The sequence below is a fragment of the Lissotriton helveticus genome, chromosome 12 (genome assembly GCF_964261635.1).
Source record: "Lissotriton helveticus chromosome 12, aLisHel1.1, whole genome shotgun sequence".
In the NCBI taxonomy this organism is placed as follows: Eukaryota; Metazoa; Chordata; class Amphibia; order Caudata; family Salamandridae; genus Lissotriton; species Lissotriton helveticus.
In genome coordinates, this window is record NC_136073.1 from 73111098 (window position 1) to 73137895 (window position 26798).

The 26798-nt window shown below is 46.9% G+C and overlaps 1 protein-coding gene across 2 annotated transcripts in view; it reads right to left on the bottom strand.

Annotated features, from left to right (window-relative positions):
• Positions 1–26798, bottom strand: part of DNAH2 (dynein axonemal heavy chain 2) — a 3497426-nt gene that overhangs the window by 2004307 nt on the left and 1466321 nt on the right. The gene's annotated exons all lie outside the window — the stretch shown is intronic.

Here is a 26798-nt window from a genome sequence, read left to right on the forward strand (position 1 = left end):
GCCTGTTAACAAGCAATAAGTGCAGGTTTCAGAACTTATTCCTAGTAAACGTCTGTGAATATCATTTAGCATGAGCCAAAATACATGCTTATATTTGCTAAAGCAAAAATCCATCTAGGTAGGGCAAACGGACACCATGGAGGGCCTCAATCTTACCCTGCGGGTTAGTGGCCCCACACATCTGGCCAGCCATACGCTGGACCTATTGTTCACCAATCATCCTAATCTGACCACAACATCTGCCCTTTCTCTCCCCTGGTTGGACCTTTTCCTAATCCCATTTAGTCTAGCTATAACCCCTCGCTCTGACATTCCAGTTAAGGCCAGGGATTATGGTAGGAAATGGTTCAAAATCACCTGCTCATCGATAGCCCCTGCACTTTCCATTTTTTTCTTGGCAGCCAGTAGAGGATCTAGACACTGATGTCTCAAAGTTTAATGGCTGGCTATCCTCAGCCATTGACACTATCGCCCCTATGCGACCAATAATTTCCTCTAGATTAAAATCATTCAGCTCCTTGGGAGAGCCACTGTAAAAAGCTTGAGCGGAGCTGGAGACAATCCTATGATCCATAGGCTAAAGCTACTTATAGAGCTGCCATTAGGAAATCCCACAAATTGAAACCTACCGTAATGAGAGAGTACTTTATTAAGAAAGTCAGCTCTGCTGATAACTCATCTAAAACTCTTTTCAAAATAGTGAAAGAGTTTTCCAAACCAACTGCATGATCTACCTTGCCCCCCCTAGCCAAAGACTCTGTGATGAATTATCAAACTTTTTTCACGAAAAAAATTGTAGACATTTTTTCTACGTTCAACCCGTCCATGGCTGCCCCAGTTCTTGACTCCAGGGTAACAAAGGAGGAGGCTTTTATGTCTTTTAAAATATCTCTTCGCAAAAAATGTTGCCATGCAAATCAGGCTCCCCTTTGGACCCTTGTCTGGCACAACTATTCAGTTCACTCGCCCCATTTATCATTTCTCCGTTGAACATGATCTGGAACACCTCATTACAAACTGGTCATTTCCCTTTGTCTTGGAAACAGGCCATGCTTATCCCTATTTTAAAAAAACCTGAAGCCGACCCATCTGTGTTCAGCAACTACCGGCCCATTTCCCTTTTACCTAAACTAGCCAAATTCCTGGAGAAAGTAGTGCAGGAACAACTCTCTAATTACTTTGAGTCCGGACAACTTCTCTACGATTCGCCGTCCGGTTTTAGATCCGGCTACAGTACCAAGACTGCACTTCTGGAGGTGGCAGAGGCTATTCGTGAATGCGTGGACGTAGACGATGCAACAATGCTAGTCCTCCTCGACCTGTCCGCAGCATTCGATATGGTCTCCCATGCCATATTGATTGAAAGACTGAATTGTCTTGGGATTCTGGGCACCCCTTTGGCCTGGATTAGATATTTTCTAAGCGGTCGTACCAATCAGGTCTACCTTCAACCTTTTGTCTCAGAGAAAAAAAAACTGTTGGTTGTGGTTGTCCCTGAGCCCACTGTTTTTTAATGTCTACCTATCGCCGCTGGCCACGGTGGTACAATCTTGTGGGGTCAGAGTGATCTCATAAACTGATGACACACAACTTGTGTTTTCATTTAGAGATCACACTGACGCTAGTTTTTTCTAACTTCCGATGCTGCTTGAGCAACATCTCCTCCTGGATGTCACTTAACACTCTCAGGCTCAACTCGGACAAAACCGAGGTGTTGTTTTTTAATCAAGAAAATCCCCCTCTACCCCTACTTTGGTGGCCACCCGAGTTGAAACCCCCCGCTAGGAATGTTGGTTTCCAAATCGACATGAATTGTAATGCAAGGTTCAAATAAATAAGGTCACCTCTGCGTGTTTTGGTAAGCTTTGCATGATCCGTAAAATTCTCCCTTTTCTTCCCGTGGACGCACGTAGGACCATTATTCACACCAATATATCATCACACCTGGATTATGCAAACAGCCTGTATGTTGGAGGGCTAGCCTATCTGGTCAAACGTCTGCAGATTGTACGGAATGCGGCGGCAAGGATGATATGTAACATCCCTTATCGTCACTCAATTTCTCCTCACTTGAAAAAGTTACACTGGCTGCAAGCGACTAGCTGCATTCAGTTAAAATCCCTGGTCCTGGCATTCAGAGCAATGCAGGGTCAGGGGGCTGCCTATCTCAGAGCTAGACTCAAGCATGCTCAGTCCAACCGATCTCTTAGATCGAATCATCTTTGCCTCTTCCGTACTCCCCGATTTCGTCGTTCCAGAATGGGGGGCAGAGCTTTCACAGTTCTCACTGCTCAGTCATGGAACGGCTTGCCACTGTCCCTTCGTATGACAGAATCGGAATGCCTAGTTTGACACAATTTAAAAACCTGGCTGTTTTCCAACCCTAACCGCTCAGAGATACTTACAATTGCCTACTGCGCATAGCGCCGGGACACCCCTGCTGGGAGTAGCTGCGTGCTATATAAGTTTCTAAATAAAAAAAAACACAATAAACTGACTAGTTAAAACTTGTATTTTTAGCTCCCAAAAAATGTTTCCCCTCATGAAGGAAGTCCTTCCATTACACCCATCCATATTTTGGGGAAGGGTAGGTGTTAGCCCATAAAAATGTTTTATTCTTGACCTTGTTGGGTGAAAAATGATGAGCGTTTTTGATGGTCAAAATGGCTGGAGAAGAGTTGGTGACTAACCGTGAAAATGTATGTTTGTGGGTGTGCAAAAAATAAGTGGACATTAAAGCCCTGAATCAACCACTTCAGCCAATTACCAGCCCCTGCGAGTGAATTTGCTTACATTAAACTCCTCATCCAACTAAGGGCCTGACTTCAAATTTGGTGGACGAAGTATATACCATCACCAGGGTGAGTACTTTACTCCCGCCATAGCGAGGATACTCCAACTGCCAAATTTAGAAATGTCCGCTTGCACAATGGACATCTCTTTCATTTGCAGAAACTGCAGTCATGGTTGTTCCTGTACATCCATTGAAAGTTTGATGGACTGATCCGATAACATGATGGAGCCATTTGTCAACCTTTCAACTTTTTTATTTTTATTTTCAAAAACAAAACCCCAGAGCGGGATTTTGTTTTTGAAAATAAAAAGGCAACGACCCCCTCTCACCATGGGAGTTTTCTTCCATTGGGTGGGGGACATTTTGCATTTTTCACTGCCCCTTACTACCAGGTTTTACCTGCCAGTGATGGATAGTGAAAACTGACCATGTGTTTACCCACTCTAAATACGGTAGGTAAACACATGGCCAGTCCCCCTCGGGTCGCTGGGGAAGTATGAAGGCGGAGGAGTTTAAGTAGTCTCCATCGTCTACATACTGCAGTTCTGCCCGACTCTAAATGAGACAGACAGGACTTTGCTTTGGACTTTGTCACCATTCAGACAGCGCGCCCTCTCCACCAAAGTCTAAGTCAAGTCCTAAATCATTGTATCAGTGCCGAATCAACCTTTGTGCATGCAAGATAAATTTACTATGTGTAGCTAGCCCATAAAAGTTTGACTCTTCTAAGACTTTGCAGAGTTTATCTGTTTATAAAATTTGAATATACATTCCTCAATATAGTACTTGGCTTAGAAATTGCAGCATGGCCAGATGAGGTGTGCTGCCAAAACATTACACAATGCAGTAAAGTGGAGAATGTCAGAAGGGGCACACCTCATCTGATCCTCAGTTAGCAAACTCGGTACAGGACCCTAAAAACAATCTGAAAGTATTTAAAGTAATACTTTGTGAAATCAAGTCAATGCTTGAAAGTAAATTTGCCAGAGCAATTCACAAGATATTTGCTCAACAACTAAATTAAGAAAGAGCAATGTAACAATTAGAGCCATGCTATAGTCTGAGTTTTCCTTTTATCAGAACGTCTGCATAATGTAAGTGTTGGCATACTCAGAGTCCTAACGTAACGCAGAGTTAATTAATTAAATGAACAGTAAAAGCTTCTTGAATGGGGGCGGGGGAGGGGGAGGCACCTGAATGTATTAAAGAGAGGAATGCTGGAGAATTGTAGTTACGGGTAAGTAGCTTTTTCACCTCCAGAAGTAGATATTGTATAGATTAACATGCTTGAATTACAACTAGATATCAGTTAACATTAATGAAAGTAGATGGTGGGAATTAAGCGCACCTTCTCTGAAATGGTTTAACAGCTCTGCCTACTCAACTGAAGATTCCACTCTTGTTGTGACAGCTAGACCAAGAAATTTGTGAGTTAGCAGCTTTACATATGTCCCTGCATGGAACCCAAGCAAAAATGTTGTAGTGGCAGACATTCTTCTCTTAGAGTGTGCTCTGACTATGCAGTTGGTAGTTGGTTTGTGTTTCAGCCATATTAATACACAGTCTTATGCAAGCTGCCAACCTATGTGCCCACTCTTGCTTTCAAAAAGCTTACCCCCATAGAGATCTGTACATATAAGCAATCCAGTTCTTTGGAATTCTGTTATTTTGTTATTGTACAAGTGCAGTTTTACATATTTCAATTCGCATGGTTGCTACAAAAGGAGATAGGGTCAGAGAAAAAGTAGTTAAAACAATTGGTTGCTTACTTGCTTAACATGGAAAGGCAATTGCATATTTGGTATGCAGATGCGTTTAAACTCAGTAGAAAGGGTCTTTTATAAAAGGGCTTGCAGTTCATTCACTCTTCTTGCTGAAGTTACTACAAGCAAGAAGGCAATTTTCCAAGACAGATGCTGAACAGGCTGAAAGGGGCTTTTCATCAAAATACCAGGACTGAATTATGTTCCCAATTCGATACTGCGAGTGGTGAGTATACTCTGAAATGGCAATTCATAAACTCTGAAGAGTCTGTGCGAAAAAGGGTATTGCATATTAGGCTTCAATTTCTGGATAATGTAACTGAGACGGCCTCTGATGGAAGAGTACCACAAACCCTAATGCACTAAATGCAGTACAAATCTGTTGAAGAATAACATTAAAAGGGTCTGAACCCAATTCGCAGCCCACACAGGGAACCTTTTCCATTTAAAAGGCATAAAAGCTAGATATTGAATCTGCTTTTGCAGCTCTCACAATTTGTCTGCAGCTCTCACGAACATCCAGGCTTTTCAACTTGAGGCTGTCAGCACTAACGCTAGCCTGTGCAGTAGTGTCTTTCTGTATTGCCTGGTTCAGGAGTTGCAGGTCTGGTTTGAAGGTACAAGAGTCTGGGCCAATAGGCTCCACAAGTTTGTCAAAGAAAAAGTTAAAATATATTTATTCAGGTTAACATCCCCCTTCATAGGGAGTTTTTATGGCAAAAGCATTATTTAAAACATTCATCAGCCTCAACTCCTTTCACTTTTTTTTTTTTTAAAGAGGAATTGCTTTTTTTGTATTTTTTCTTGTTGTGTTTGTACATAATGTTGCTTATGTTAATGCATGATGATGGATATGTTGGTGTATGATGTTGGCTGTGTGGAGTTAGGAGGCATGCTGGCATACACTGGTAGTTGTGCAGACATATACCGGTGGTTGTGCTGTCGTATATGAATTTGGGTAGGTAGCCATTGGATGATAGCTGTGATGCCATATGATGGTAGGTGAACACTGATATGAAGGTAGGTGTGTTAGCAACTTATGGAGGCTGTGATAACTCATGATTATGCTGTAGCTAATGATGTTTGTATATTGTGTTAGATGTTAGTATTTGTTTTAGAAGGTGCGTGATATATTTAAAAACATAATAATAATTCTTGAATTTTTCACAACAGTTTACATTGTTGTAGTTATTGGCACGATTATTATAATTGCTCAATATTTGTTTACTGGTCAACCAGGGGTTTGACAGGGCACGTGCGTTATGGGATTAGCTATTGGTCTTCCTGCTGTGGTTGTGCAGAGTCGTGATGTGTCTTAACATGGCTATAATAGGAGTTATATATCTTAAACGGTATCCGGTCCCTGAAACTACCGGCTCGGACAACGAACTGGGTTAGGAACCTGGGGTGATTGGTGCAAGGTAAGTGGGATCATCTTCATCCGTGGGCGTCAAGAAATGGGGGATTATGTTGCTGCATGTATTATTTAAGGTGGTGTGGGAAGTAAGGCTCTCCCAGAGCAGGATTCAGACAAGGTTAAGCGCTGTGTGCTGGTCTCTTTTTTCAGTGGGGGGTATTGCTAGGTCATGTGCTTTCATGATGTCTGGAGGTAACTGTGGTATTACTCGTATTTGGGGTGGGGCTAGGCGTGTATATCTTGGTTTGGGGCTTCAGTTGAAATTGTCTGTGGTGGCGTTTGCTGGGTGCTTACTGCATGGTGGCAGAATTGGTGCAGTAGTGTACCCCACTCCATAGAAATGTGTTTCTTATGCAAACATTGTACCTCGTCCCGCCTGATTATGTCCTCCCCTGCCGAGCCCCATTTACTAACAGGGTGCCTGTGGGGGCCCTTCTGGGGTACGCCAGTACATTCTGAACCCTCTTTTCACCAGTAGAAGAGCTAGGGAGGCAAAGCGAATCTGGATCTTGTGGGTCTTTCGTCTGCGGAATATTCCGATCCCGCTGGCTTCCCAGGTGTGAATGTCAGTGAGCCTGTTAATTCCCATAGGGTCTTGTGTTTTGTACTCTGATAGGGTTGTATCCTGGGGCATAGTCAAAACATGTGTTTAAATGTTGCATCCAGGGTTTGACATCTTGGGCAGAGGAATCATATGTTTGGGTAAAACCGTTGGAGCCGCATTGGGGTGTGATAGGCCCGATTTATTATGGAGAAGGATAAGTTACTTACCTGTAAGCCTAGTTCTCTTCCAGGGGTATCCTCATCAAAGTCATAATCACTGAATATTCCCGCCCATGTGCGGGGACCCAAGAAATAATATAAATTATAAATGAAAAACATATATATGCAGCTCTATATATCGTGCTCACTTTCCGTCTTGATTCCCTTGCACTCACGATCGGGTGCTTTCCTAGCGTGGTGACGGACACCACACGGATCTGCCAGATCCCAAGCTCGCGGTACACAGAGTAATGTTCCAGCACTCACAGGAACGTTTTATCTCCCAGATTTTATTAGGATTTCAGCTTACACGACCAGATGCTTTTCGGCTGCCGGCTTTGTCAATAGTGGCCGGCGCCGCCATAAGGCAAGTTTAAATACAACAGTACTGGTAACATAAACAAAGGACACCTAACTTACTTCAGAAAAGGTGTCGGCCATTTTTAAACATGTAAATCAGTAAAGTAAAGCATGGAAAACATCGCTCAAAGCTATAAACATGAATGTAAATCAATACATATAGCCCTGGATGGGCTTTGCAATCTATTAAACATGATGTTGTCCCATAGATAACTCTTGAGCACAATTAATAATTAGACAACGTCGCCCTGGATGGGCTTATTTCATTGCCACTCGTTATCCATTCCACCTGATGTGCAGAATCCTTATCTGACCACCTTGCCTAAGCTTCTGATAAAATCTCAGTCATTCACACATACCAGTACATAAGATTATTCAGAATCACAATTTGTCCAGAGAGCACTACAGGTGCACAGCCATCTCTCCAGACCTCCTGGTCTCTTTGTTTGGTTGTCAATAATGTACCGTGATTCTAATCTGCGCCAAGGTAATTGCCTATTCCCCCCTCTCACATTCAAGGGCACCTGGTCCATACAGAAGAAGCTTAAAAGATCTCTGTTGCTTTGATGGAACGCCTCAAAGCACAAGTTACTTGCCTTCGGTAACGATATATCTGGAAGAAACAGTAGTTAGTATTAGATTCCTTACCTTAGAATATCCCCAGGCGTCAGACTGGATCCGGAATTTTTTGCATGGCAGTACCCATTGTAGGAGAGTTGGGTCTGCTTCCTATGGTCACCCCCACTTTTTGCTTTGCTTTACTGGTTTTCGACTTAGATGTGGCTGTGGGCCTGCTAATCAGACCCACAGCCCAGATGCACTCCCTCTAAATTTACACCATGTACTCTAGGTGCATACAAGATTGGGAATTGGTTCACCTTGTCAGCCCCTGTAGAAGTGTACCCTAGGTACTCAGGGCATAGGTGTAACCAAGGCCTACCAGGGGCCGCAGCATGTATTATGCCACCCCTGGCTGGCCACTCAAATAGACACAACTGGCTGATCACTCAGCTGGGGCAAGGTCGTGTAATCACCCCTTGCTTAGGTATGGTATTCCTATACCTACTTATATATAGACACATAGTAACCTATAAGTCACTCCTATGTCAGGCCTTAACAATCCTGGAGGCAGAGTGCTTGGTTATGTGTGAGATGGTGCTCTAGCATGAGCTGAGCCTGTCTGCAGCTTTCGGAACCATGTCCTTATAGCTGTTCTATAATATTGCCATACCATATGCATTATGCACCTCGCGGTTAAATGCTAACTCTGGTTTGGCTTTATTAAAACATGTTGTGTGAGGTGTAATACGCTTTGGAATACTACCCCCTTGCCAATTCTGGCGACGGGGGTAGCATTCCACCCTTCTAGAGGGAGAAGACATGTTGTTGCTGAATATCACGGTTAAAAGTAACCAGGGCCTAAGCGTCACAAAATGGACGCTGCTGCCACCGACACAAGTCTGACCTCCTGCTGCTGGGAGTCCTTCCAGTCACGGAGGTTTGGACAATAGGTTTCCTGCCTGGGGAGGTGTGAGCACCACCCCAGACAGGACTTTGTGTATTGGGACAGGGAGGGCTGAATAGACTGAGACACTGCCTGGAGCACCCTAGGTGCTCCATGCATACCCCGGTTCAAACCGGTTGCTGGGGCACTCCAGCCCCAGCTCTGGCCGAAATTGGACAAAGGAAAGGGGGTGTAACCACCCCCCTTCCAGGTCCCACCCATAGGAGGGACCTAGAAAGTAATCCAGACCCTTTTAGTTGTATAAAGGTAGGAGCCGAGTCCTGAGACTTTAGATTAATCCTGAATTGAAACTTGACACGAAACTCTGGACCTTCGACATTCTGCTGAAGCTGAAGACTGAAGAATCTCCCTTGTGGCCAAGGAGTGACCACCCTGGGCAACCAGGCACCATCCAGCAAATCAACGGCTTGCTTTGTCGACGTTCCCGCCGGAACCCGAGCACAGAGCCTGACAAGACCCAGACTTCCAGACCTCTCTGACCCTCTCTTCACGACTGCAGCATAGCTGGGATCCGTGGAGGCGACGAGACACGTGGGACCGGACATCTTGGAAAGCCTGCAACTTGCTACCTGTGCAGCTCCTGAGGTACCCTCGAAGCTGTGACCTGGGGATTGAGAAACCCCGATCCCGATATCTCTAAGCAGTCCTCAAGGGATCTGCCTCTGCAGGAAGGGAACCACTGGGGTTCACTTTCTTAATATATGGTTTGCTTCACCCCTAGGGCCTAACCGTAAATTGTGCAACTTAACGTATAATAACTAAGTGCCTTGTTATGTGCTTTGGCCTCTGACCTCATAAAGAGTTCAGAGGAGTGTGTTAGAAATAAATACATATATATTTTATATATATCCTGTGTGGTGTCCTTTCATTTGATATTCAAGGGGTTACATATGGTAAAACAGCTGGCTTTACACGCACTCTAGACTCTTTTAGCCTGAGACTGTTCTGTCCACGCCACCACTAGGATAGCTGGTCTATAAGATTGACTTACAACCATCACCATAAGGGTTGTTTGGACTGGTGCAAGGTGATCACTAGAGTAGTGAACATCATATACCAGGCCAACTTCTCACACGCATGCGCGTCGGTAGGCATCATCCGCGGCTCCGCGTCTGTCCTCGGCGTCGTAGGCGCCGTGATGACTTCGTCGGAGTACTTAGACGCCGCCCTCGCGCGCTGACGTCAGTTCTTATATATAGCTTTTCCAGGCCAGAAAACGCAGAGCCATGATAAAAACCAACACTGGTGCCATGAAACTAGGGCCCTGAAATGGATGACCTTAACCCTAGATACTGGTTCGCAGAACGGGGAGGATGGGTGGGTCGGTAAAGAATCTTATACTAACTACTGTTTCTTCCAGATATATCGTTACCGAAGGTAAGTAACTTGTGCATCTGAAAGAAACAGGTTAGTATTAGATTCCTTACCTTAGAATAGATACCCCAGCAATACCAACCCCGGAGGTGGGTCTGCGAACCAATAATTACACCAGAAAGTCCTGGAGAACGGAACGGCTAAAGAAGCCATCTCTCCGGACTTGGCTGTCCAGGCAGTAGTGTCTTGCAAACGTGTGCAGCGAGGCCCACGTAGCTGCCTGACAAATGTCCTGCAAGGGGACTCCCCGGCCCAGGGCAGGTGTAGCCGCTGTGGCCCGAGTGGAATGGGCCCTCAGCCCAACAGGAGGCTCCTTTTTAGTCAAGGAGTAGCATGCCTGATGCACAACACGACCCACCGAGAGATGGTCCGTTTGTGCACCGCCCGTCCCTTCTTCACACCTACGTAACCAACGAAGAGTTGGTCATCCACCCGGAACTGGCGTGTGCGATCAAGGTAGAAGGAGAGCGCACGTTTAGGGTCCAGACGGTGGAGCCTCTCTTTCTCTTTCGAGGGAGGCGGATAGAAGGTGGGCAAGGTAATGGACTGCCCAATGTGGAAGGCTGTGACTACCTTGGGCAGGAAAGAAGGACAAGAAGGCAACACAACCTTGTCCGGATGGACAGAAAGGAAGGGAGGTTTGCAAGAAAGAGCCTGGAGCTCACTCACTCTCCTGGCAGAGGTGATGGCAACCAGGAAAGCAGTTTTAAGAGTAAGAAGACAAAGAGGACAGTTATGAAGTGCCTCAAAAGGAGCACACATCAAAAAGGTAAGAACAAGGTTCAAGTCCCACTGAGGCATCATGAAAGGAACAGGAGGGAACATATGAGTGATGCCTTTCAAAAACCTATTCACAACTGGGGACTTGAACATAGAGGGCTGATCAGGGAGACTTAAGAAGGCGGAAATGGCAGAAAGATAGCCATTGATAGTGCCCAGAGCAGAGCCCTGCTGGGCAAGAGAGAGAAGAGGAGAACCTCAGAAAGAGGGGTAGAGAGTGGATCCACAGCCTTTGCTCTGCACCATGCCACAAATTTGTTCCACCTGCAGGAGTCTACCGTCTTTGTGGAGGGATGCCTGGCTGCCAGAATGACATCACAGACTTCAGGAGGCAAGTCAAATGGCCTCAACTGTCACCGCTCAATCTACACGCATGGAGGTGGAGGCTGGACAGGTTCGGTGGAGGACCGTCCCCTGCTGCTGCGACAGAAGGTCCTCCTGAAGAGGCAGAAGAACCGGGGGATCAACTGACATGCTGAGTAGCTCTGGATACCAGTACCTTCATGCCCAGTCCGGAGCCACAAGGATGACTTGGGCCCGGTCGCGCTTGATCTTCTTCAGCACTCTGGGCAGAAGTGGTATTGGCGGAAAGGCGTACAACAGACCGCAACTCCACTCGCAACGAAAAGCGTCTCCGAGCGAGTGCCGCCTTGGAAATTCCAGCGCGCAGAACCGATGACATTGGACGTTCTCTTCTGTGGCGAATAGATCTAACCAAGGCTCTCCACACTGCTGAAAGAGGCCTTGCTCCACGTCGAGTTCAGATGCCATTCGTGATCCATCACGCACCGACGGCTGAGTTCGTCCGCCCTGGTGTTCAGAGAATCTGCCAGGTATTGAACCACCAGGGTCACGCCGTGATGTTCCAGCCACTGCCAGAGGCGCAGAGCCTCCTGGCAGAGGGTCCACGACCCCACCCCGCCTTGCTTGTTGCAGTACAACATGGCGGTGGTGTTTTCCGTGAACACCTGCACTACACTCCCACGGCTACGACGCCGTGGACGGACGCAGAGCCGCGGACGACGCCTACCGACGCCTACCGACGCGCATGGGTACTGCTACGCAAAAATTTACGGATCCAGTCTGATGCCTGGGGATATTCTAAGGTAAGGAATCTAATACTAACCTGTTTCTTTCAGATATACCTCGCCATCGGGTAGGTGGGATCCCTATTCTGTATGGCCCTGAGGTGTTCCAGAATTCTTATCTTTGTGGGATGGATTGTGCTTCCAATGTAACGCAAGCCACACGGACATACCAAACAGTACACCTTGTGGCTTGTGTTACAGTTCATGAGGCTCTTAATTTTCCTTGGTTCCCTCATGCCTGGTACTTCATACTCTAGCACTTTTTTGTTCTTACATGCCCTGCACTTGAGACATGGGTAGAACCCCACCAATTTGCCAAATGGAGGTGCTCTACTCTCCTTTCCACAAAGACTCTGGACCAGGCTATTACACAGGGATCTTGCTCTCCTGAAGGATATCAGAGGTGTCCTAGGTAGATCCTTTCCTATTACTGGGTCTGACCTCAAGATGTGCCCATTTTTAACAAAAATCCTCCCAATATCCGAGGCATCACCTGAGTAATCTGCTACATCCTCAGGCTATTGGCATTAGCATATTTTGTTTTCTCTTTCTGTGTATTCAGTACTCCCAGAGCAATTAGTTATTTTCTGGGCTTCCTTTCAGCTATAGATTTTGCCTCATCAAGCGTTTCCTTGCTATAGCCTCTTACTTCAAACCTCCTCATACTGTCTTTAGCAGCTGTCTGGAAGTCACAGGGACGCGTACAGTTCCTTTTTATTCTTAAAAGTTTGCCATACGGGATAGTGGTTCTTGTTTTCCCTGGATGGCAAATGCTCGCGTGCAGCTCGGAATTCCCTGCGGTAGGTTTCCTGTGCAATGCCGTGCACAGTCTGCTGTCCGCAGAGAACACCTTCAGGTCCAAAAAATTAACCGCTTCCACGCTGACTTCACCTGTGAATTTGAAGTTCAGATTATTTGTGTTAAGAATCTCAATATATGCCCTAGCTAATTCCTCTGTGCCTTTATAGACGATAAATACATTGTCTGTATACCTGTTTCAGCTTACAACCCTGCGGGTCCATTCCGCGTTCCCGTCTGCCCAGGCCACTTGCTTCTCCCACCAGCCCACGAAAAGGTTTGCGTAGCTGGTGGCGAAGTAGGTGCCCATCGAAGTACCACTGATTTGTTTAAAGAGTTTCTCCTGGAAAAGGAAGATGCTATTCCCAAGGCAAAATTCCACAAACTCCAATAGCATTTCATTGCGCTCAGCTAGGTTCAAAGGGTTTGGTTCCTAGAAACCATCTCCCTGCCTCAATTCCTTGGAGATGGTCAATACTTGTATAGAGCCTTGAAATGTTAAGTGTTATCATGATCATGTCTTCATCCCAAAACAAACTTTAAATCCTTAGCAAAAAGTATTTAGTGTCTCTTATGTATGAAACCAGTTGTTTAACAAAATCAAAAAGAAAAAAGTCCATAAACCTGGACATGTGCTCCGTCAGGCTCCCTAGGGACGAAACGATTGGGCGGAATGGTGGACCCGTACCAGGGGATGATTGTATTCCAAAAAGGCAAACTCCTCCTTACTCAGCCTCCCCCTATAATACCACTTATTCAGGAGTGTCCAGTAGTCAATGACACTTTCCTCAAATGCCTTTCTTGTTACTCTTGTTTAGCCTGATACATCGTTCAACTGCATAAGGGCCTCCTTTATGTAGTAGTCGTTGGTCATCAAGACTACATTCCCGCCCTTGTCAGATGGTTTGCATACAATTGTCTTATCCTGTTTCAGGTCCGCAATCGCTCTTCTCTGCAACTCCGTAATGTTGCCTACACCTTTCAATTTATTCCTTGAGTTGCAAAGTTTCAAAAGGTCCTTAGTCACCACATCGGTAAAGACGTCTATGGAGTCAGCTGGCATCATAGGACAAAACCTTGATTTAGGTTTAAATGGACTTCCAGGGCTTATTTGTGTTCCTCCTGTCTGGTTCGTATTGAACACCGATGATGGGATCAATGATGTGGGATTCCCTTCATCCGCTAGATCCTCCAGAACTGTCAGTGTTTCAATATCACCAGCTGTGAGGCTGTCAAGTCTATTTACGTCATGGGTGATTCGGCTTGAAGCAGGCCGTTCTTTGCCTTTGAAAAAACTCAACAGTTTAATTTTCCTGCAAAACTTGAATAGGTCGATTTTTGTTTGTGTATACTCAGATGGTTTAGTCGGGCAGAAGCTCAAACCCAGTTGTAACACCTCCTCTTCTGCCTTATTCAATTTTCTTGGAGTTAGGTTTACAACCGTTAGAACTTCTGCATTCACCTCTTGCTCCATTGGTTCTTGCTCCGAGTCCCTCTTGGCGAGGCGCTGCTGTCGCTTGCGCCACCCGCTTCTCCTCGTCCGACGTTTACTTTCTTTTTTCTTTGTTGTGGTTTCTCCAGTGGCTTTCCTCTCCCCCTTTGCCCCACGTTTCCCTGATAACTTGAAATTCCTCCAAAAAAGGGGCCGGTGCGGGGGCTGCAGCCTGTGCAGATCCGGAAGCCCCACTTTCTCTTTCCTCTCCACTTTGGTCGACGTCAGTGACTTCTGACTGTGAGGTGTCTTTGCGTTCCAATGCGGTCTTACTTTTATTTCTTAGCAGCTGCTTTCTTGATTAGTCGTACCTCTTTGCAAAAGTTAGGATAAATAGTAAATAGTCCCTCTCGTCCCTTTCGAACTTGTCTTGTTTATGCCGTTTGATTTTTTGTTCATATGCTTTGAGGCGTTTTTTCATAGCCTCGCATAATTCCTCATGCTTCTGTTTATCAGTGCAATTTGTGTCTCCAATTCCTCAAAATCGCGCAAGGCTTGTTCTCTATCACACCATGCGAACTTGAAGAGGATAACTAACATTCCATTGGACGATGCCGCTGTGTGCTACGCCCACTCCTTGAGCAATAATGGATTAGGGTTCTCATATGCAGGGACATATATATTCTTGTTCCCCGCGGCACCCGATGTACCTCAATATCATTTTGGAGGGGGGTAGCCTCCCACCATTTGCGGGTCTCACATTCGTAAAGTCTTTCTAGTCGAAAAAAGTGGTCTTTCAGTAGATTAGCACCGGTGATGGGTGTGCGGCTGCCTCCACTGTGCTCTCCGTATTTCTGGGATTCTTTATTCTTCCTGAAGATCTCAGTGGCTGCCTCGCGCCGTGCCTCCTCATCAAACATGCTCACCTTGAGCGTGTTGCTCTGTGAATGTGTACTAACATTCCTTCGATCTGCCAAGTTGATCTTTCATGCAAGCGCTCAGCCGAGAGTTAGCTTGTATCAATTTCACCACTCCTGACTACACATTCAACTTGCTTTGTGAAGCGCCCACTGCGCCGTTCCCGATGCAGCTTTATCGGACTCCAGTGATACAATGCAGCAATGTTTCGCTTCCTCAGCGGTGAAGGGAAATAAACACTGTGCTCACTTTCCGTCTTGATTCCCTTGCACTCGCGATCGGGTGCTTTCCTAGGGTGGTGATGGACATTACGCGGATCTGCCAGATCCCAAGCTCACGGCACACAGAATAATGCTCCAGCACTCACAGGAACGTTTTGTCTCCCAGATTTTATTGGGATTTCAGCTTACACGACCAGACGCTTTTCGGCTGCAGCCTTTGTCAATAGTGTCCGGTCCCACCATGAGGCAAGTTTAAATATAACAGTACTGGTAACATAAACAAAGGACACCTTACTTACTTCAGAAAAGGTGTTGGCCATTTTTAAACATGTAAATCAGTCAAGTAAAGCATGGAAAACATCTCTCAAAGCTTTAAACACGAATGTGAATCAACACATATAGCCCTGGATGGGCTTTGCAATCTATTAAACATGATGTTGTCCCATAGATAATTCTTGAGCACAAGTAACACCTATATATATATATATATATATATATATATATATATATATATATATATATATATATATATATATATTCACTGAAAAAACCATAGGTTTCAGGAGTTATATAGTTAGGAATTCGTTTTTAAAAAACCTTTGAAATTCACTCAAAAAACTATAAGTTTTAGTGGTGTTATAGTTAGCTGGACATTTTACTCATACAAAACCAATGAAATTGCTCCTATATAGTTAGTTGTACTAACTATATTTCGCGCACCCGCAATCCACTGCTGATGATGTCACATATTAGATCATTCATGACATGGTCAGTGACATCACTGATGACATCTCAAATGACATCACTGATGACATCATCCAGTGAAGAACAAGTTACTTACCTTCGGTAACGCTTTTTCTGGTAGATACTATATCTGCCTGTGGATTCCTCACCTTGTGAATAGCCCTTGCGTCAGCAACATTCGGAAATTCTTTTTTCGTAGCCTCGCGCCGACGTGGACTCCTGACGTCATAGAGACACGACCTCGCTCGCGACTCCGCTGACGTCACCGACGCCTATAATAGGCCCACGCCGGCGTGATGACATCAGTTCCGCCCTTTTTTCAGTGCCATCGAGGCACACGGACGGACCAATGACAGTAGAAATATACAAGTATACATAGTACACAATAATCAAGGCAAAACACACAGTGTTAAGCAAAAGCAGGAAAGCAATTGGAACATTTCCTTGACAACAAAATATATATACATTACATTACAGTAACTCTGGCATAGAAGAGTGGACAACGGGGAGGCGGGTGGGTCAGTGAGGAATCCACAGGCAGATATAGTATCTACCAGAAAAAGCGTTACCGAAGGTAAGTAACTTGTTTTTCTGATAGATACATCTGCCGTGTGGATTCCTCACCTTGTGAATAGAGTCCCACAGCAGTCCCCACTCCCGGAGGAGGGTGTCCACTCTTCTAGACCAGGAAATCCTGAAGGACAGAGCGTGCAAAGTGACCGTCCCTCCTCACTTCGGAATCCAAGCAGTAATGCTTCGCGAATGTGTGGAGGGAAGACCAAGTTGCCGCCCTACAAATATCCTCAACAGGTACACCTCTAGCTAATGCAGAGGATGAAGACTTAGCCCTTGTAGAATGAGCCCTTATACCCTCTGGTGGTTCCTTACCGGCCAAAGAGTAGCAAATCTTTATGCAGAGGACAATCCATCTCGATAAAGTTCTCTTATGGACCGCCCTTCCTTTCTTGCAGCCAGCAAATCCAACGAAGAGCTGGTCTTCCCAGCGAAAGTCCTTGGATCTGTCCAAGTAAAAGGACACCGCCCTCTTAGGGTCCAGACGGTGCAGTCTCTCTTCCTCCTTGGAAGGATGAGGGGGAGGATAGAAGGTAGGAAGGGTAATGGACTGCCCTAGGTGAAAGGGAGTTACCACCTTAGGCAGAAAAGCAGCCCTGGTCCTAAGAACCATTCGATCAGCATGAATGGTCAGGAAAGGGGGCTTGGAACTAAGAGCTTGAAGCTCACTAACCCTCCTTGCCGAGGTTATTGCAACCAGGAAGACTGTCTTAAAGGTAAGAAGCCTCATGGGACATTTGTGGAGAGGCTCAAAGGGAGCACCCATCAAAAAGGTCAATACAAGATTCAAATCCCACTGAGGCACAATAAAAGGTGAAGGAGGGAACCTATTAGTGAGACCCTTCAAAAACCTTAAGGCCACAGGAGACTTAAAAAGAGAAGGCTGGTCAGGCAAACAGAGAAAAGCCGACAGCGCCGACAGGTAACCCTTCACCGTGGCAACCGCAAGACCCTGCGCGCCAGACAAAGGGCAAACTGGAGAACATTAGACAAATGGGCCTTCAAAGGATCAACAGACCTTTCCCCACACCACGTGACAAATTTCGACCATCTATAAGAATAGATGGACTTAGTGGAGTCACGCCTGGCTGACAAGATGACATCCACAACGTCAGGCGGAAGGGAAAAGGAATTCAGGTTGCCCCGTTCAATCTCCAGGCATGAAGGTGCAATGTCTGGAGGTGGGGGTGTAGAACCTGCCCCTCCATCTGAGAGAGGAGGTCTGCCCTGAGAGGGAGACGGAGCGGCGGGTGAGAGGAGAGGTGGAGTAGATCTGTATACCACACCCTTCTTGGCCAATCCGGGGCGACTAATATGACTTGGGCCCGGTCTAGGCGAATCTTCCTCAGAACCTGAGGAATCAAGGGTTTGGGGGGAAACGCGTAAAGGAGTTGACCTCTCCAACTCAACTGAAACGCGTCCCCCAAGGCTCCTTGCATCGGATACTGGAGACTGCAGAAAGACAGGCAGTGCGCATTCTCGTGAGTGGCGAACAGGTCCACCCAGGAAGTCCCCCACATCCGAAAGATGTCGTGAACCACCTCCGGGTGAAGCCTCCACTCGTGGTCGGCAGAGAACTGCCGACTGAGACTGTCTGCACGAACGTTCAGAACTCCGGCCAGATGACGTGCCATCAGACAAATCTGATGGTCCTGAACCCAGGACCAGAGACGCAGAGCCTCTCTGCAGAGACACTGCGACCCCACTCCTCCCTGCTTGTTGATGTACCACATCGCGGTCGTGTTGTCCGTTAGGACCTGAACAGACTGACCGCGAAGGGAAGGGAGGAAGGCCTTGAGCGCCAAACGTATCGCCCGCAATTCTAGAAGGTTGATGTGAAGCAACCTTTCCTCTGGAGACCAAAGGCCCTTGACCTCCAGATCCCCCAGATGAGCACCCCACCCGAGAGTGGATGCATCTGTTATCACCGTGGCCACCGATGGGGGAAGTTGAAAAGGCTTTCCTTGGGACAGATTGCCTTCCACGCCCCACCAAGACAGATCTGCTGCAGCTTCTCTGGAGATCCTCACTGACTCCCTGAAATCTCCGTTGTGCTGATACCACTGCTTGCGGAGGCACCACTGGAGCGCCCTCATGTGCCAGCGTGCATGGTTGACCAACAGAATGCATGAAGCCATCAGACCGAGCAGGCGAAGGACCTTCAGGACTGGAACGACCGCTCCATTGTAAAATAAAGGAATCATCTCCCGAATGTCGCGAATCCTTTGAGGGGGAGGGAATGCACGACATACGGTTGTGTCCAGTACCGCACCTATGAACAGGTTGCGCTGGGAGGGCACCAGGTGAGACTTGGGTACATTTATTGAAAAACCCAACCTGTACAACAACTGGGTTGTCTCTCGCAAATGATGGAGCACTCTCTCTGACGACTCCGCCTTGATCAGCCAGTCGTCCAAATAAGGGAACACTGGAACCCCTGATCTCCTGAGATGCGCCGCCACCACTGCCATCACCTTGGTGAAGACTCGAGGCGCAGTAGTAAGTCCAAACGGAAGGACCGCAAACTGGTAGTGCTGCGATCCCACCGTAAAACGGAGATATTTCCTGTGCGACTTCAGGATTGGGATATGAAAGTAAGCATCCTGCAAGTCGAGCGACACCATCCAGTCTTCTTCTTGCAGCGCCCGAAGAACCTGAGCAAGGGTGAGCATCTTGAATTTCTCCTGCTTCAGATAGAGATTCAAGATCCTGAGATCCAGGATCGGACGAAGCCTGCCATCCTTCTTCGGAATCAGGAAATACCGGGAGTAGCACCCCTGACTCCTTTCCTGCTCTGGGACCACCTCTATCGCACCTTTCCTTATCAGAGTCAAAACTTCCTCTTGCAGAAGTGACAGATGCTCCTCGGAGCAATACCCTTGGCAAGGAGGGAAATTGGGAGGGAATTCCCGAAAGGGAAGGGCATACCCATTTTCTACAAGATTGAGAACCCAAAGATCTGACGTAACCGATTCCCAATCCTGTAGAAAATGGGTAAGCCGACCCCCAACCGGACCCACATGATCCTGAATGTCGGATCTAGGGCTGCTTCTCAGGGGCAGGGGGGTTGGAGGAAGTGGAGGAGGAAGAGGCCTGACGTCCACGAGGACGAGCTCTCTGCTTTCCCCTATATGTCCTGTACAAGGAGTTTTGCTGCTGCTGTTGTTGCTGCTGCTGCTGCTGGCCTTGCCGGAAATTCCGAAAGGAAGAGCGGCCAAAACCCCTGAATCTTCTGCCAGTTGAAGAGCCTCTCATTTGAAGACCCAAAGATTTAGCAGTCGCCCTGCTATCTTTAAACCTCTCAAGGGCCGCATCAGCCTTCTTCCCAAAGAGGCCTGAACCATCGAAAGGAAGATCTAATAATGTCGCATGAACATCAGCCGAAAAGTCAGAAGATTTCAACCAGGCAGACCTCCTAGTAGCGACAGCAGTGCCCATAATGCGTGCCACAGAGTCTACAGTATCCAAACCGCTCTGAATGACCTGGCGAGACGCCGCCTGAGCGTCAGAGATGACTTCTTCAAAATCCTTCCTGCTGTCATCAGGAATCTTTGGAACAAGAACACGCAAAGAGTCCATCAGCGCGTGTAAATATCTCCCCATCAAGCAAGTGGCATTTGATGACTTCAATGCCATATTGGCAGAGGAGAAGGACTTCTTTGCCACCTGATCCTGCTTCTTTGCCTCCTTCTCAAAAGGAACCTGAGGGAAAGCACTAACGTTCTTTTTGGAGCATGCAGCCTGAATGACCAAACTCTCCGGTGAAGGGTGAGAGGTTAAAAAGGCAGGATCCTCAGGGGCAACCCTGTATCTTCTGGCTACACTTTTAGAGACAGCTGGAGCCGACAAAGGTTTTTTCCACACCTCTTGAATGGGCTCTGTCAGAGCATCATTGAAAGGAAGAAGAGGTTCCACCACTGAACTCGGAGAATGCAATACTTCAGTCAGAATATTAGATTTGAATTCTGCTGTAGGCAAAGTCAACTTAAGGAGACTGGCAGCCTTCCTCATAATTAAATGATAGGGTTGAACGTCCTTAGAAGGAGTGCTAGAACCAGAGGGTAACTCCCACTCTGGAGAGAAATCCAGGCTTCCTGCGTCTGCCAAATCCTCAAAAGCATCTTCATCCAATTCACCCTCTTCAACGTCAGATTGTGAATCCAAAAACCTCCTTTCATCCAGAAGGCGTTGAGCCTCTCTTCTGGATCTCATCTTGACCCGTTTTGCTATCGGATCCACCACCGGCTCCGACGGATTCTGAATCGACGTCGGGATCGAACCCGAAGGCTCAGAGGGATGTGTTCGAGGACGACTCGGAGCAGGCGAAGCCGGAACCGGCGTCGACGGCTTCGGTGGAGCCGGAAAATGCCACGGCGGCGTCGGAGCCGGCATGTAAGGCATAAACGGAGCTGGAGGGTAGGAGTGAGGGACTCCTAAGCTAAAAGCTAAAGGACCCATGGGACCCGAAGGTGCACCAGCGGGGTACCACGCCCTCGAAAAGACTCCGTACATCGCGTTGAGAAACGCAGAAGGGTCCTGGCCTGGGGCAGGAAATGGTGGATGAAAACCTTCAGGCCTGTCCTGAGGAGCGTTCGGATTCGGCTCACCTAAAGGCGCGGAACTCCCATCCTCACGAAGCTCCTCCTCATCTCGGGCCGGAGACGGCGGCGGAGACGGACTCGGAGCCGGATTCGGAGCCGGAGCCAGAGTCGGAGCCGGAGACGGCGCCCGTGACTCAGAAGGGGAGGCCTCACCTTCAGGTTCTGGATCCGAAACATCAAGGGTCACCACCTTCGAACGTACCTTCTTCGGTGACCTCGACCTCGATCCCGACTCCTTACCAGAACGACGTCGGGACTCATGTCTCCTCTTCTTATGTTTCCTCTTTTTCGAAACACGATCAGAAGCCGACTTCGAAGACGACCTTCCTCGAGATCCAGACCTCGACCTCGACTTCGACCTTCGAGAACGAGACCTCGACGATTTCTCCTTTCCAGCTTTCATCTTAGCCACCAGCAGCTTCGCCTCTCTTTCTCTCAGGGCTTTCGGGTTCATCTTCTTACACGAAGAGCAGTCATCCACATCATGGTCCGAACTCAAGCACCAGATGCAGTCGCTGTGAGGGTCGGTGATGGACATCATCTTGCCGCATTCTCTGCATGGCTTAAAGCCGGTGTTTTTAGAAGACAATGTCGAAGAAACAGGATACAAAGAAGCAGAAAAATGTAACAATATAGGCAACAAAGTATCCGTTGGCTACAGAGATTCCCGATAACCGTTAGCGTCGACGACGCGGAAAAAAGGGAACTGATGTCATCACGCCGGCGTGGGCCTATTATAGGCGTCGGTGAAGTCAGCGGAGTCGCGAGCGAGGTCGTGTCTCTATCACGTCAGGAGTCCACGTCGGCGCGAGGCTACGAAAAAAGAATTTCCGAATGTTTCTGACGCAAGGGGTATTCACAAGGTGAGGAATCCACACGGCAGATGTATCTATCAGAATGTGGTTTACTTTGTTATTTAAATATACATTATATATATAGCAATTTACATTGAAGAATGAGTGGATATATATAAATAAATATTTGGATGGAGGATTTAGTAGCAGTGTAATTGACTGTTTACTTGACCAATTTATAATGTCTCACTAAATATAGTGGATAGTGACTAAACTGTGTGAATATCTGTATCACTTTATCAGTTGTTGTGTAAACTGATTCTACAGTTGGTTACTAGCTATGTGAAAGTCTATATTAGTTATTGATTAGTTAACTGAGTATTTGTATGGGAGTGTGAAACTGTGTGTGGTTCGGTGGGGGGGGGTGTGACTGTCCAAAGATGTGTGAATAGTTGATTCAGTAGATATATGAAGTTAAAACTACATGTTCTAACAGTTTGGGTGAGGGAATCTCTATGGGTGTGGTGATGAGCAAATATATTTCTCAAAGGTACAGGTCCAACAAACTAGAAAAATAAAAGGCAGTGTATGTGTCAGTTGTTGTATATAAATAAGTATACATAAGACACAATGATTGTGTGAGTGACTGTATGGATAACTGTATACTTGTAATAATGATTTTATAATTCACTAAGTATGACTTACTATCTAAATGAATAGAAGTGTCGGGATCTAGCCCTACGCGCCTGCACAACGAACTACAATTACCGACGGTCCTGGGCGCGGGACTACATTACCCAGAGTTCCCGGCGGGGATTCCGGGATATCTGCCGGCCGACCAGGAAGTCCGGTGTCAGTGATTCTTCTGTGTTTCCGAGGTGGCGGCTGCTCCTCGGATCTGTTCCTTTCCAGAGGCTCCGGGTATTCTTCTCTGACCGGTATTTTGTTCGAGCAGATATTCTGTTGCCGAACAGCGCGCTGGCTAGCGTGCTGAGCTATGTGTGACATGTACATGATTCCCGTTCTATAGAACACGGAGATTGTTGTGTTGGATTTTGACCTCGCGGCTGCGAGGAAACAGTGTGATTACGAGCGCCTCGCTCTTTATGTACAGGCTCAGTGGAGGGAGAGCATATATGTGCGGTTTCCACCTTTCAAGTGGCGGAGTGCAGGGGGGGATTGTAGGACCTCCGCACTGCCGTCACGAACCCAAGGCATAGGGTTCATTTGCATTTAGGATTATTTGACAAGGCAAATACCAAAGCGGAGTGTGGTAGTGATTGAACTACACACTGCCGTGTTTGGGTATTCTTGGTATTTACATCCTTTCAAGTGGCGGAGTGCAGGGGGGGATTGTAGGACCTCCGCACTGCCGTCACGAACCTAAGACATATGGTTCATTTGCATCTTGGATTTGTTGACAAGGCAATTGCCAAAGCGGAGTGTGGTAGTGATTGAACTGCACACTGCCGTGTTTGGGTATTCTTGGTATTTGCTTAGAAAGAAGGAACTCATCTGTTTCGGTTTAAAGCAAATAACAGTGTTACGTTACAGTTATTATTCGAGCACAGGAAGTGCCCTTTCATTTTACGTTTTGGGATCCTTTGTTCCAAACTCATACTTATCACAGTGGGGTATGTGTACGTCAGTTATCTTTAGGCTTTACGCTTCCCAATTAAGCTTGATAGTAACTCTGTTCTTTTTGTATTGATCAAGGAGGAAGACGGGAGATACAGCAAAGGGAGGTTTAGTGTCAATCATATTCAGGTGAATACATGTTGGTATGGTGTTAGTAAGAACTAATGAGAGTATGGTTTAGCAATGTATTAACCCGTGTATTTTTGTCTTTCAGTTTCTTTATCCCTGCTGCCCCTTCCTTCTCCTCTTTATCCTTTCTGGGTTTTTCCCCTTGTTGGGGTTTTTTCCCTCGCCGTATCGTCTGAACACCCTGTGTTTATACTTCAGGGTGTTCGGTCGGTCCGGAGGTGGAGCATTGTTGCTGCACGTGACTCCTGCGGAGTGCAAAGCCTTACAGAATCACTGACCCAAGAAATACACTCTGCCTGATTCATATGTAGCAACAATGGCGTCCATGGAGGATGTGTTACATGCCTTGGTCCTGGTACAGCAGGAGCTGGCCTCCTCCAAGGCTGAAACCGCAGCCTTGCGCGAGAAGGTGGAGCGTTTGAGTGGTAATCCGTTCAACGCTGCCGCTTCGACTTCTAATGTTCAGGTTACTGTACCCCCACCCATTCCATTGGCTACTCCTGAACGGTTTTCAGGGGATCCTCGTAAGGTGCATGTGTTCATGACACAGGTTCTCATGCATTTTTCCTGTAAACCGTCCTCGTTTCCCACAAATCATTCAAGGGTGGCGTTTTTGATTTCTTACTTAATTGGGGATGCAGCTGATTGGGTGGTACCGTTGGTGAAACGTGATGATGCTCTGTTGTCTAATTGGGCAGAGTTCAAAAAGGAATTTGAGAGGGTCTTTGACCGCAGAGCAACCACTTTCAGTGCTGATCGTGAGCTGTTGACATTAAGACAAGGTAGAGGAGAATTGATAACATACCTGACTGCCTTCAATAGGCTTGTGGTAGAAGCGTCATGGCCAGAGGAGAAAAAACTGTCTTTGTTTTATCAGGGGTTACATGATGATTTAAAGGATGTGGTAGCGCAGGTGGATCCTCAGCCCACTGCCTTTGAGGACATGGTAAACCTGGTGTTACGGTTGCATGTAGATTAACGGATAGGAGTAGTAACAGGAGACGGTGGGAAAGAGGAGCGTATTTTGGTGAAAGAAACCCGAGGAAAGTATCCGGGGGTACGGACTCTACGTCTGAACCGATGGAGATAGGGGCTCTCAGAGCACCATTGTCTAGAGAAGAAAGAGAAGCCAGAAAGGTACAGGGCTTGTGCATGTACTGTGGTAAGAAGGGGCATTACGTCCGAGAATGTCCTTCTAAACCGAAAGCATCAGGGTCTTTTGGTAGGTTTAAGAAGGTTGCGGTGTCTAAAACTGTACCGGATAACGAGCAGAAGGAGGACCGCACAGCGGGAGTAGACGGAGAACAAGCATGGAAACTTACCTCCCTGTCCTCCTCGGGTGATGAGGAAACAGAGCCTCACCTGGTGGTGGTGATGACGTTAGAGTATGAGTTAGAAAGATGTCCGGTAATGGTGATGGTGGATTCAGGGGCGACTGGTAATTTTGTAGACGAAGGTCTGGTAAGACGTCTAGAATTGCCTCGAGTTCCTAGGGAGACGCCGGAAGATGTGTTGGCAGTGGATGGACAGCCTTTAACCTCAGGTCAGATAACGGAGAGGACTGGTGATTTGGGGTTATCAATGGTGACGCAAGGGTATGTGCATTCTGAGGTGTTAACATTGAATATCATAGATGCTCCTCAGTACGAGATTATTTTGGGCATGCCTTGGCTGCATAAACATAATCCCGTGGTGAATTGGCAGTCAAAAACTATTCAGTTTGAACCAGAGACCTGTAAGGACCATTTATCTCTTTGTATGTCTGCTAATGTCACCGTGTTAGCCACACCGTTTTTGGCAGCCACTGCTGCGGAAAAGGACGTCAAGCTACCAGTAGTATACGCTTCTTACAGTGATGTGTTCAGTGAGGTGAAGGCAGAAACTCTGCCCCCTCATAGGGAATATGACTGTCGAATTGATTTAGTGGAGGGGGCATCGTTACCATCCTGTAGAGTGTATGCTTTGTCTGTGCCAGAAACCTCCCATTTGAAGCAGTACATTGACCATTATTCTCGATTGGGATTTATTCGCCCCTCTCGCTCTCCCGCAGCTTCCCCTCTTTTCTTTATATCAAAGGCCAACGGGGACTTGAGAGCATGCGTGGACTACAGAGCATTGAATAAGAACACCATTCGTAATCGATACCCTCTTCCGCTCATTTCAGTCTTGCTCGATCAGGTGAGAGAGGCCAGGATTTACACCCGTTTAGATTTACGTGGGGCATATCACCTGGTTAGAGTAAGAGAAGGGGATGAGTGGAAAACGGCGTTCAAGACACGGTTTGGTTTATATGAATACCTAGTGTTGCCTTTTGGGCTTTGTAACGCCCCTGCAGCGTTTCAGTTTTTTATAAACGATGTGCTAAAGGAATACGTGGATCAATTCGTGGTGATGTATATAGATGACATCTTGATATACTCTCAGGACGTTTCATGCCACACGAACCATGTCTGCAAGGTCCTGGATAAATTGAGAGAACACCATCTATATGTAAAGCTGAGTAAATGTGAGTTCGGGGTGCATGAGGTGGAATTCTTGGGTGTGAATCTTAGTCCTGAAGGATTACAGATGTCAGAGAGGAAGGTACAGGCGGTGAGGGATTGGCCAGCCCCTAAGAGTGTGAAAGAGGTACAGAGCTTTTTGGGGTTTGCCAACTATTATCGCAGGTTCATCGTACACTTCTCCCAAACCGCTGTCCCTATCACTAGGCTGTTAAGGAAAGGGAGGTCGTTTGAGTGGACAGTGGAGGCTGAGCAAGCTTTTCAGGCACTGAAAAAGGCCTTTACTACCGCTCCAGTGTTGGCGCATCCTGTTTTGGAACATCCATTCATCGTTGAAGCAGACGCTTCGGATGAAGCCATAGGTGCAATCCTGTCTCAGAGAGATGTACATAATGGTCAGCTTCATCCTGTTGCCTACTTGTCGAAAAAACTGAGTTCTGCTGAGGTCAACTATTCAATCGCGGAAAAGGAACTCTTGGCAATAAAAAAGGCTTTCCAGGAGTGGAGACCGTATCTGTGGGGAGCAAGTCAGGCAGTAACTGTGTACACAGATCACAGGAATCTCCAGTACATGTCCGCTGCTAGG